The 12,416-nt window shown below is 40.9% G+C and overlaps 1 protein-coding gene across 2 annotated transcripts in view; it reads right to left on the bottom strand.

Annotated features, from left to right (window-relative positions):
* LOC120113374 (serine carboxypeptidase-like 18) overlaps positions 1-12,416 on the bottom strand; it is a 37,883-nt gene that overhangs the window by 20,745 nt on the left and 4,722 nt on the right. The window lies entirely within an intron of this gene.

Raw genomic sequence — 12,416 nt, 5'->3', positions numbered from 1 at the left:
TTCAAAATTTCTTTTCTCTTTCTTTTCATCATGAAATAGGAGGAACAGGGAAGTTTTTATAGCCTTCTTGGGCCAACGTCTCGTTGGCCCAAAAAGGCCGCAAATTGGACGTTGGCCCAAAAAGGTCGCAAAGGGCCAATTTGCGGATGCATCTACGCTTTCTGCGGATGCGGCCGGCCCATGGAGGGCGCCGACGGGCGCCAGGACGCGTCCCCACCTTCCGCGGACGCAGCCAGCCCGCGGAAGGCACCGGCGCGCGCCAGCACGCGCCAATTAATTTTTTCTAACAATCTTCCACATAAATTAATTTTTAAATAATTTTAAAATCAAAACAAAATATTAGATATCTTATATTATGTAATAGGTGTAGGTACCTTTCGATTTGAACCTTCATTTAGTGACAATTGATTACATCTACGGAGCCAAGGTGGTCTTAACCTTGAACCTCGGTCCATGGCTCAGATTAAATCAACAGCACACATAATATAGCCCGATATAGGTTATAAGCAGGTTGCGCTAATGCAGCCAAGCGCAGGTATCTTTCATGTGCTTTTTAGGAAATCGCCCATTTTCCATAGTCGCGGCCTCACAACTGCACATATAGGTGAGTCCTAATAAGGAAGCTAGCAAGAAAGCTCCTGCCTCTTGGATCTCAAACTCATTAAGAGTTATACAAACAAACTCATCCTACCGCTTGCTTTTATGAGCACTAGCACCATAGAAATGAGGAAAACATAAAACAGTGCTCCTCTTAGTCACACTCCGGTTTGTTTCTACTCATTGAACCTTTTAAGGTTGAGTTCCCACCATGGTGATCTATCTTTATGGGCTAAGCCCCATCCCCTTCGACGACTCTAGAACTACTATTCTCCACAAACCTTTTGTAAGCTGCTCGGCCAAATTATTTTCAAATTTTACAAAATTCAAAATTATAATGTTAGTTGTCAATTTATATCTTAATGATTTATGATGCACTTTTAAGTGTCTGTTCATTTTTACATTGGCATTTTGTTAGAAGTATGTGCTAGAAGCTAATTTGGCTGACGCATTATTTTGTTCTGGGATATAAATTTGTACTTGACCTAATTATGAATTTATTAGGATGGGCATTCTTTTCATTCATGTTCTTATGTGTCCATGAATCGTCCGAGGAATTAATAAGATGATAACGCATTTTCTCAAAAGTTGAAAATTAAAGGCATATGTCATTGGTGATTAATTCCTGAATTGCTTCTGATCGATGGATCATCACAAGGACGGTGATCGATCTGATGAGATTAGTGCACATATCACTTTTTTTGATGGACGAGTCTTGAGTACACAGTGTGGGGACACTGGAGTAATTGTGTAAGTGCTTGTTAGAGAATAAGGATACTGAGCATGACCATAGCAAGTAGTCACTTGGATGCCTATCCACTCGTCAGTGACTTACTTTATGCTACAGTTGTATGACTGGTCCTTTGACCTACAATGCCTCGGCTATTCACAGTGAGGTTGCAGTAGTTTGACGAGCACATAAACATGGGCCCTATCCATTTGGGTTCTTGTAGTGCAGATTGATTACAGTAGATTCATTGTAGGAGTAGAAGTACATCTAGATGGAATCTATCGACCTTGATAGATTAGAAGAGATGCTATGTGATTTATAAGACTGAGTTCGTAAATCCTTAGCCAAGGTAGTTTTTGAAAAAGAGTTTCCAATCTCGAACTAGAGTCGAATAAATTTTACATATGACAGATGATGAGGTTTGACGAGTTATTTATGACCTCCATCCTGTCGAAATCCATAATAGAGAAACTGTATCATACACTAACTGCACCTAGAGGTTCATCATTCCATTCTGCTGGGTTGCCCCGACATGCTGCTAGGTGTCACTGGTGGCTTGTGAGACTCAAAGGCATTCACTTGGTGATCAGTGAACTCGAATGAGAAGAGTTGAAATTGTTCCAACCCATTGAAAAGAGTTTCAATGATGTTGTGATAGAGATCACAATATATCTCACTACCAGACAGAATAGAACCTATGGGGTCACACACAATAGATGATCTAATCGATCTAATTGTTGGATTGTGATTTGGAATCATAATAGTTTGTAATTATCAATTGGTTTAACCCACTAAGAATTAGTGAGTTGAAGAAGAAATAATTGCAATCGGATTATAATTTGATTGAATTAATTGGACTTAATTAATTGGGCTCGATCTTATTTGATAAAGTTCAAAAGTCCTACTTGGAGTAGGACTCCTAGAGTTCTAATTGGATTAGGACTTCAAATTATTAGAGTCCTACTTGGAGTAGGATTCCTAAAGTTCTAATTGGATTAGGACTCAGATTATATGAGTCCTAATTGGATTAGGACTCCTAGAGTCCTAATTAATTATTGGTCTAATAGATGAAGATAACTCCTAATTGGATTAGGATTGAAGAGTTTAATCGAGTCATGATCCAATTAGGTCCTAATTATTAGGACTCCAAGAGTCACAATTGATTTAATCTTATGGATAAGGATTTTGAATCAAATAGAGAGACTAATTGGGTCCTAATTAGATTAGGATTCAATGAACCAAGGGCCACCTAAATTCTAATTTGATTAGGATTAGAAGGAAGGGGCAAGAACCCCTCCTTTCCCTAGGTACTCCCGGGATCCGCGTCCCAGTTGGCCGGGATGCACGTCCCGGGTGTCCGCGATGCGAGACCCGGTTGGGGTGCGGCCTCCTCCTAGGGCAAGGCTATAAAAAAGGGGGGCCGGCCCTAGACTTGTTTCATGGGTTTATGGTTTCTTTTCATGATAGGCGGCCACCCCTCTCTCCCCTTCTTCTTCCATCCGCAAGGCAAAGAAAAGAAAGAGGCAGCAAAATATGGAGTCTTCTTCCTCCTCTTGATCAGCTGCATGGAAGAAAAATAGAGAGGAAGATGTTCCTCTCTTCCCTGCATCCTCTTCCTTCTTCCAAGAAAAGGAAAGTGTTTCTCCTTCTCTTTCTTCCTCCTCTTGGAAGCAATCAAGAGTTGATTGCTTAGAGGAGTTCCAACCATCAAAAAGGATCTCTGCAAGGGAGCTAGCACCCCGGTGAGATCACGACCTTGATCGAGCAAGATCTTCGTGTGGATACCCGTAGAGGCCAGACACTTGTGCGGCTTTAAGCGAACCTGATTTTCACGATCATCAGATAGCGGTGAAGATCTACCCACTCAAAGATAAAGATATGATCTTTACAATTGTTTTATATAGATCTGAAAATTAATCAAGTTTTTAATTTAATCTATCCTTTAGATTTCATAATTTTCTGAGTTAAAGAACTTAGAATTTTTTTAAAATCTATGTCCTCGGGACATTCATGCGATGAACAACCCCGCACGTATCTTTCCGCTGCGATCGTCGCAACACGTGTGGGGATAACCCGACACATTTTCTTGGTAGCACTATTGCAGATTTACAGTCACAATGTAAGAAGACAGGTAGTAAAGGTAACTCATCTACAGAAAGGTCTATAAGTAGATCTCTAAGCCACTCAGTCTCATGCTAGTGGTGTCTAAAGCTATTAGTTTAGACTCCATGGTACTCCTAGATATCAAAATTTGTTTGGTGGATTTCCAAGACACAGCAGCACCTCCTAGGAGAGACATATCCTGTGGTAGATTTAACATCTAAGGTATCGCTGATCCAGTTGGCATCACTATAGCCTTCTAGAAAAGCAGAAAACCCACTAAAATGCAAACTATAGGACTTGGTACCCTTAAGATACCTAAGAATCCTCTCTAATGCTGTCCAGTGATCTCCATTTGGATTAATAGTATATCTACTATGTCTATTTACAGCATATGCTATATTTGGTCTGGTGTAGTTTGCTAGGAATCTTAGTAAGCCTATGATTTGAGCATATAGGATTTGAAGGATAGGAATTCCTAAGTTCTTCTTAAGGTGTGTAGAGGGATCAAAGGGAGTAGAGACAAGCTGACAATTGGTATAATTTAATTTATTGAGAATCTTGTCAACATAATGACTTTATGATAACTCAATTCTATTTGTACTTTTAATTATTTTGGTATTTAAAATTAAGTCAGCTTGTCCCAAATCTTTCATATCAAACTTATGACATAAGAATTGCTTTACTTCATCAACCATTTGAAGATCTGTGGCACACTAACCAAATCAAGAAACCGATTCAGAAAGATCGACACACGAAAGCCGGATAACGAGCACCGGCACATTGGTGGCACAAGATCACAAATTTATTTCCAACTCTATTATAGTATACACATTCGTCTGTACTATTGATTTCAAATCCAAATATCAGTATGATTTCATCAAATTTTAAGTACCATTGCTTGGATGCTTTTTTAAGACTATAGAGAGCTCTGACTAATCTACAAACTTTATTTTCTTGGCTTGAAATTATAAATCCCTCTGGCTGGTCCATATAAATTTTTTCATTTAAGTCTCCATTTAGAAAAACTATTTTCACATCCATCTAATGAATCACTAATCTATGGATGGAGGCTAATGTTATCAGGACCCTAATAGTAGTAATCCTAGCTACAGGTGCATATACATCAAAGAAATCTACCAAAGATCTCTGAGTAAAATCTTTGGCAACTAATCTAGCCTTAAATTTATCTACAGAGCCATCAGGCCTAAGTTTCTTCTTAAAGATCCATTTGCACCCTATAGTTTTACAGCCAAAAGAAAGATCAATCAGTTCCCCAGTATGATTTTGGATAATTGACTGCATGTCATTGTCCACAGCTTCTCTCCAAAAGGGTGAATCCAAGGATTCCATTGCGTCCTCAAAAGTAGTTAGAGAGTCCTCTATAAGAAAGGTATAGAAGTCATCTCCAAAAAAAATTTTTACCCTGGATCTCTTACTCCTAGGTTTTGCTTCTACTTCTATTTCTCTTGTCCTTATTCTACTAGAGCTACTAGGTATACCACTATCTACTCTAGTCCTAAGTGGAAAGGTGTCTTCAAAATATATTGCATCTCTAGCTTCTATAACAGTGTTGTTACTAATATCATTTTCCTCTGAATTAATCACCAGAAATCTATTGGCATTACTATTGGCCGCATATCCTATGAATATGGCATCTACTATTTTAGGTCCTATTTTCTTTCTTTTAAAATCAGGTATTTTCACTTTTTCCAAGCACCCCCACACTTTCAAATGGCTAAGATTAGATTTTCTATGTTTCCAAACTTCATATGGGGTAAGATCATTATTTTTGGAGGGAATCTTATTGAGGATATAACAGGCTGAAATTAGAGCTTCCCCCCACAAATTCTCTAGTACTCCTGAGCTTATAAGTATGGAGTTAACCATATCCATTAAAGTCCTATTCTTCCTTTCTGCTACTCCATTTGATTAGGAAGAATAGGGAGCAGTCACTTCATGAATGATACTATGATCTTCACAAAATTGAGCTATATCATTAGATGTATATTCACCTCCCCGATCTGATCTAAGAATTTTAATTTTCTTCTCTTGTTGATTCTCAGCTTCGATGTTAAAAATATTAAATTTGCTGAGCACCACTGTAAGACCCCGGAACTGGGCCGGTCCAAATGACCGGCCCAGTCCCAAAACCCCGGCCTCACTTGCGACACACGTGAGGCGACGGGATGGACTGGTTCCATCCCGAAGAAGAAGGAAGCCCTATTTTTAGGGCTTCCTCTCCTCCTTAAAACCACCGAGAAGAGCCGCCAGGGAGAAGGGGGAGAGATTTTCTTCGCATTACCGGAGAGAGAGAGGAAGAGGGAGAGCCAAGTAGCACGGGTGACCCTTTTCCTTCATTGCCGCCAGAGAGGAAGGGAGGCACGGATCTTCGTCGGGGCTAAGGTAAGCTTTTTCCTTCTCCTTGCTTGGTGATTAGCCATGGTGGGTGGTGATTTTGAGCCGGCCGATCGCCGGATTTTGGCCCAAAAAGGGATGCTTCGCTTCGGCTAGAGGCGTTAGCGCCGGCGTGCTCGCTGCCGCCAGCCGCAAGGGGTGGTCGGGCTTGCTCCGCCGCCTCCTGCCGCCGTTGGGGCCGGCCACCATGGCCGCCCCGGAGTCCGACCGAGAGGGAAGAAGAAGAAGAAGGGGGGGTCACGGGACCCCCTGTTTCACCGAAGGAGAAGAGGGGGAATCGGGAGAGAAAAGAGAAGAAAAGAAGAAAAAAAAGGGGGAAGGAAAGAAAAGAAAAGACAATAATAATAATAGTAAAATAAAGGGAAGAGGGTGGTCTATGGGTATGAACCCGAACCCGAACCCGATCTCGGGGTGCTAGGCACTCTTGTAGGGTCGGCCATGAAAAAATATTAAATTTAAGTTTTTATATATATTATGATTAATTTTAAAAGAAATATGATTTTTGGATATTAGGTCCTGCGAGGAATTTGTGAGATTAATTAGATTTGTTGTGGATCGCGTTCAATGTAAGTAACGAACTGCCTTCTCTAGACTCTTCATTTATATAATATTATTTTTGCATTGAATAAATTGTTAACGAATTTATATTTGATTTATGAATTTTACGAGATGATGATTTGAATGAAAAATGAATATGTGAACTGGAATAATATTTTTCGGATTATTGCTATATTTACTGTTCTTGCATCGTATATGCATATTGAGATCGGATTATGATACATGTATTATGTTACCAAAAAAATTTTGATGTGCATCAGATTTAGAACTCTCAGCCTGGCTATGTTCTGAACCCTGCCAATAGGGGTTATGCATTGGCAATTCTAGCCCCACCACAGGGTATAAATGTGGCATTCTGGCCCACTCCGCAGAATATAAGTGCGGTATTCTGGCCCACTCCGCAGGGTATAAGTGCGGTTCTGTTTCTGACCTAGCCACAGGGTATAAGTGTGGTCGTAGCTAAAGGCTGATGAGATGAATGTGATTTGTTTCGAATCAGATTTATGATTATGTATATGGATATTTGAAAAATACAATTTTAATGAATTTGTGCTTGAAAAGGAATTGATTATGTTATTATGTTGATTCATCGTAATTTGTATTTATATTTTATGTTATTATATGAATTAACTAGGTAAGGTGTTTATTACTTACTGAGTTGTCTAGCTCATTATACAATTTCTTGTTGTTTTACAGATTCCTAGAACTAACCTATCAGGGATTTAAAATGGGGAGAGCGACTAGAAGAACTGAAGCACAAGTTATCCTAGATTAGGCTTTATTTAAATTGATGTTTTATCTTTATTGTTCCGCTGCATATTTAGAATTGTGAGACTATATAATTTGGGTCAGTCAATGGAGTAAGATTGCATTTATTTCAGTTGAATTATTTTATATATATATATAATTGAGATTATTGGTTAAGATGCCTTGCATGCTCGTGGGGAGAGTTTTCTACGAGTGTGCGGCGGTTGGCGCGGACCTCCGACTCGCGATCTCGGACCGAGGGCGTGACAACTTTTATGGTATCAGAGCATGAATGGATAAATTTTAAGATAAGAAAATCTGACATGACATGAGTGTAGATAGGTAGACACTAGGAATATTGGAACGTTAGTTTATGATTATTGTAACAACCATTCTATGTACTTGTAATGAACTGGTAAGCTTATTATTGGTATGCTGCTATCTGATAGACATAGATCAGAATGCCTCCACGTCGGACGAGAAAGACTACTCGCAGAGCTACTAATAAGGCACCCAACCCGCAAAATGACAGCACACCCCAACAAGTTAGTAACACTCCTCAGCAGGAGAGAGTCGTCAATCCTGCTAGTGATACTCAGACAGGACAACAAGAGCCGGGCCTAGGCCAGGTTATGCAGACCATAGTAGGCCTTATGCAGATGCAACAGCAGGTGCAACAGCAGTTGCTCCAACAACAAGCGCAGTTGCCCCAGACACAACCACAGCAAGGACGAGGGGAACAGTGTGAACAGCGTAGTAGTATAGCTGAATTTAAGAGGCTGGCTCCTCCAGCTTTCAAGGGGACTACAGAACCGTTGGAAGCAGACAATTGGCTTACAGAGATGGAAAAAGCATTTGCTGTCTTGAGATGCCAGGATGATGAAAAAATTTTGTTTGCATCATACATGATGCAAGGTGAGGCATTCAACTGGTGGCGGATGTTGGAACATAAATATGAACAGGATAGGGAGCCACTCACTTGGGCAAAATTTCGAGGAGCATTTTATGATAAGTATTTTCCTCGAAGTGTAAGGACGCAGAAAGAGCAGGAGTTTATTCATCTAAAGCAAGGAAATATGACTGTTGCAGAATATGAAGCTAAATTTACCAAGCTAGCCAAATTTGTTCCAAAGTTAGTCGAAGATGAACTAGATCGAGCGCATAAATTTGAGATGGGACTAAAGACTGAAATTAGAAAACAAGTGGTACCTTATGAATTGATTACCTGTGCAGCTGTGGTAAATAAAGCTTTAATAATTGAAAGGAAAGTTAATGATGAACGGTTGGAAAGGGAAAGAAATCAAAAGAAGAGGAACAGATCGAATGAATTTCAGGGGCAGAGCAATGAAAATGCCGAAAGTTCAAACAAGAAATCAACGAGTGACAACCCTAAGTAGGTGAATATCAATAAATGTTCTAGATGTGGTAAGGCTCATGCTGACAAGGATTGTCATTGGAACACTGGTGCCTGTTTTAGATGTGGTAAGATAGGTCATAAAATTGCAGACTGCCCACAAAGAAACGAGAATAGATCTACTCAGGCAATGGAAGGAAGCCGGGGGCCAAAGACTCAAGGAAGAGTATTTGCATTTACACAGCAAGATGCACAGGCATCTGATGTGTTGACGACAGGTATTAATCTAGTCCCAATATTTATTTCTATTTATTGTTTTGTCATGCCCACTGCTCTTTGTTAGATAACTCATTATGCTGCTAGAAAAGATTAAATAGTTACATAACATTTTTTGATTGATTGTCAAAAGAAGAATATAAACTTTTAACTTTCGAAAGTGTTCACACAGAATAAGACATAATAATGAATGTACCAACAAGCAAGTAATTCTTAGAAAAAAAAATCTAGACTTGACACGGGTATGTTGAGGTTTAAATCAGAGTGTGCAGAGAAAGTATGGTGAATAGAATTATTTGACATTGGTCAGACAAGACGACTTGGATTTGAAGAGTGTTATGACTTGATTTGGAAGAAGTATTCTCAATTTTTTTAAAACTGCAGGTACGCAAATTTCGGAAACGAAATTTTTTTTAGGAGGGTGGGATGTAAGACCCCGGAACTGGGCCCGGTCCAAATGACCGGCCCAGTCCCAAAACCCCGGCCTCACGTGCGACGCACGTGAGGCGACGGGATGGACTGGTTCCATCCCGAAGAAGGAAACCCTGTTTTTAGGGCTTCCTCTCCTCCTTAAGACCACCGAGAAGAGCCGCCAGGGAGAAGGGGGAGAGATTTTCTTCGCATTGCCGGAGAGAGAGAGAGAGGAAGAGGGAGAGCCAAGTAGCACGGGTGACCCTTTTCCTTCATTGCCGCTGGAGAGGAAGGAAGGCGCCGGATCTTCGTCAAGACTAAGGTAAGCTTTTTCCTTCTCCTTGCTTGGTGATTAGCCATGGTGGGTGGTGATTTTGAGCCGGCCGATCGCCGGATTTTGGCCCAAAAAGGAATGCTTCGCTTCGGCTAGAGGCGTTAGCGCCGGCGTGCTCGCCGCCGCCAGCCGCAGGGGGTGGTCGGGCTTGCTCCGCCACCTCCTGCCGCCGTCGAGGCCAGCCACCATGGCCGCCCCGGAGTCCGACCGAGAGGGAAGAAGAAGAAGAAGGGGGGGTCACGGGACCCCCTGTTTCACCGAAGGAGAAGAGGGGGAGTCGGGAGAGAAAAGAGAAGAAAAGAAGAAAAAAAAGGAAAGGAAAGAAAAGAAAAGACAATAATAATAATAGTAAAATAAAGGGAAGAGGGTGGTCTACGGGTATGAACCCGAATCCGAACCCGAACTCAGGGTGCTAGGCACTCCTGTAGGGTCGGCCATGGGGAAATATTAAATTTAAGCTTTTATATATATTATGATTAATTTTAAAAAAAAATATGATTTTTGGATATTAGGTCCTGCGAGGAATTTGTGAGATTAATTGGATTTGTTGTGGATCGCGTTCAATATAAGTAACGAACTGCCTTCTCTAGACTCTTCATTTATATAATATTATTTTTGCATTGAATAAATTGTTAATGAATTTATATTTGATTTATGAATTTTACGAGATGATGATTTGAATGAAAAATGGATATATGAACTGGAATAATATTTTTCGGATTATTGCTATATTTACTGTTCTTGCATCATATATGCATATTTAGATCGGATTATGATACATGTATTATGTTACCAAAAGAATTTTGATGTGCATCAGATTTAGAACTCTCAGCCTGGCTATGTTCTGGACCCTACCAATAGGGGGTTATGCATTGGCAATTCTGGCCCCACCACAGGGTATAAGTGTGGCATTCTGGCCCACTCCGCAGGATATAAGTGCGGTATTCTGGCCCACTCCGTAGGGTATAAGTGCGGTTCTGTTTCTGGCCTAGCCACAGTGTATAAGTGTGGTCGTAGCTAAAGGCTGATGAGATGAATGTGATTTGTTTCGAATCAGATTTATGATTATGTATATGGATATTTGAAAAATACGAATTTTAATGAATTTGTGCTTGAAAAGGAATTGATTATGTTATTATGTTGATTCATCGTAATTTGTATTTATATTTTATGTTATTATATGAATTAACTAGGTAAGGTGTTTATTACTTATTGGGCTGTTAGCTCATTATACAATTTCTTGTTGTTTTACAAATTCCGAGAACTAACCTATCGGGGATTTAAAATGGGAGAGCGCATGGAATGCCGTACCGGTCCGTACCGGCCGGTACGGGCCGGTACGTACCGGTCCGGCCGTGGACCGGTACCAGAACGGATAAAAAACCGGTATTTCCGGTTTTTTATCCGAACCAGCCGGTACGGGTGCGTACCGGCCGGTTCGGGCCCGTACCGGCCGGTTCGGAGCCCGTACCGGCCGGTACGCACCTCATACCGGTGCGAACCGGCCGGTTCGCACCGGTACGATTTTTTTTTTTTAGAACCACAGCGCCGCGCGCTGTGGTTTTTGAAACCACCGCGTACCGGCCGGTACGGGACCGGTACCAGCCGGTACGTACCGGACCGGACCGGTACCGTACCGGTCCGGCCGGCCACCGGTACGCCGACCGGTACCGGTACGGCGGACCTTGGGAGAGCGACTAGAAGAACTGAAGCACAAGTTATCCTAGATTAAGCTTTATTTAAATTGATGTTTTATCTTTATTGTTCCGCTGCGTATTTAGAACTGTGAGACTATATAATTTGGGTCAGTCAATGGAGTAAGATTGCATTTATTTCAGTTGAATTATTTTAGATATATATATATAATTGAGATGTTTGGTTAAGATGCCTTGCATGCTCGTGGGGAGAGTTTCCTACGGGTATGCGGCGGTTGGCGCGGACCCCCGGCTCGCGATCTCGGGCCGGGGGCGTGACAACCTCATCCTTGGTTTTAATTAGATAGATGTAACAAAACTTAGATAGATCATCTATGAATGTCACAAAGTATCTGTTACCTCCCCTAGAAGTTCTACCAGAGTCACAAAATCACTATGAATCAACTCTAATAGATCTGAATCTCTATTAATAGATTTAAAAGACTTCCTAGGAAGTTTGGCTTCTACACAAATTTCACATTTCTCATTGTTCTTAAGATCACTTTTTGATATTAAATTTAGGTTCATAAGTTGCTTATTTGAATTATAATTTACCTGATCTAATCTACCATGCCAAATAGAACGAGGTTCTATATTCATAATCAAAAAAATTTTATTCATTGAAGGAACTATAACATTCAACTTAAACAATCCTTCACTAAGGAATTCTTTTCCAATAAACATCACACCATAAGAAATTACAACTTTATTAAACTCAAAAATAAGATGAAAGCCTTGCTGGACAAGCAAGGAACCACTAATAAGATTTTTTCTAACAATTGGAACATGTTGGACGCCGTGCAGGGACAGAACTTTTTCAGAAATAAGCTTTAAGTCCACATGTCCCACTCTTAGCACACGCGCCTCTGAGCTGTTTGCCATGATCACAGTTCCTCCACTTGAGACCTGGTAAGAAGAAAACCAGGAGCGATCTAAACAAATATGAATACCAGCTCCGGTATCAATCCACCAATCATGCGCTTGTAAAGTTATGTTAACTTCAGGAGTGAAGAAAACAGACTTGAAAGCAGTCTCAGAGGAGCTAGCGCCGGAAGTCACCATGTTGACTTGAGCACTGGTTGTGTTTGGACCTTTCTTCTTGGATTGAAGAGGTGCAGTCTTCTTATAGAAGCGCTGGGGAGACAAATGGTTGGTCCGACCACACACAAAACAGAAACGACCACTGTCTTCCTCTTT

This window comes from Phoenix dactylifera, chromosome 16 (genome assembly GCF_009389715.1).
Source record: "Phoenix dactylifera cultivar Barhee BC4 chromosome 16, palm_55x_up_171113_PBpolish2nd_filt_p, whole genome shotgun sequence".
Taxonomy (NCBI): Eukaryota; Viridiplantae; Streptophyta; class Magnoliopsida; order Arecales; family Arecaceae; genus Phoenix; species Phoenix dactylifera.
This window is presented reverse-complemented; position numbering and strand designations above follow the sequence as displayed.